This window comes from Galeopterus variegatus, unplaced genomic scaffold, assembly GCF_000696425.1.
Source record: "Galeopterus variegatus unplaced genomic scaffold, G_variegatus-3.0.2 Scaffold15469, whole genome shotgun sequence".
NCBI lineage: Eukaryota > Metazoa > Chordata > Mammalia > Dermoptera > Cynocephalidae > Galeopterus > Galeopterus variegatus.
Window position 1 is genome coordinate 2,807 of NW_007741580.1, and position 997 is coordinate 3,803.

Below are 997 nucleotides of genomic sequence, written 5' to 3' on the forward strand. Positions count from 1 at the left end.
CTTTTAAAATAAGTTTGGGGAACAGAAATTTTCATTAGTGCTGAGTTATAATTTTTAGTGGTACTTGTTTCCAAAGAAAAACATTATTTCAAACTATATTTCTAATTCAACTTAAGATAATAAAAAAATTTATTTCACTTATCTTATTTCAGAGCTGTAACTATTTTTTTTATATGCTGATAACCTTGGTTTCAATAATATTTAAGTGAATATTTTATTATCATTATTTATTTTAAGTTTTATTATATCTCTTCCTACCTTTTTTTGGTTTTGGTTTACTTTTCTCTCTTCTTTCATACATTTTATCATACTATACAAATGTTTTCTCAATCTTGTCTTTATTCACTTAAGAATTCTGTGGGGAAATCTATAGTAATAGATAAAAACTTTCATTTTTCCATTTTTACAGTTGTATACTTAAATATTTAGATCCATAGTTGATTCAATCACCTTCATATTAAACTTTATAAAGTCAGTTGTTATTATAAATAGTGCTTGTGAATCCATTGCTTATATACATTTTGCTCGTATAGTTTTGGAAGAGATTTCTAGTACTGTGAATGCTTTGAAAGAGTACAAATGCATATGTAATGTCACTCGTACTCCAAGTCACCCAATTTAGGTGTTGTAACTTGTTACGTTCCTGCTCCAAATGTATAAAAATGTATTTCCCCACAGCTTCACTGACAAATGTGTTATTAAACTTTTAGATTTTTGCCACAATGACAGGTGAGAAATGGTAGTAATACAGGGCAGTTTTCATAGCATTTTTATTAATATGAATCAGGCTGAACAACTCTTCATATGTTTAAAGGCTATTTGTGTTACTTTTACTAGACTATATAATAATATCTCATGTAAATTTTTCTATAGGATTGTCATTTTTACCTCTACTATATACGTTACAAGTAGTGACTATCTCAGGTTTTCACTTATATTAAATTATTTTGTTATTTTCGCAAAGAAGTTTTTTTTTTTTTTTTTTTTTTTTTTTTTT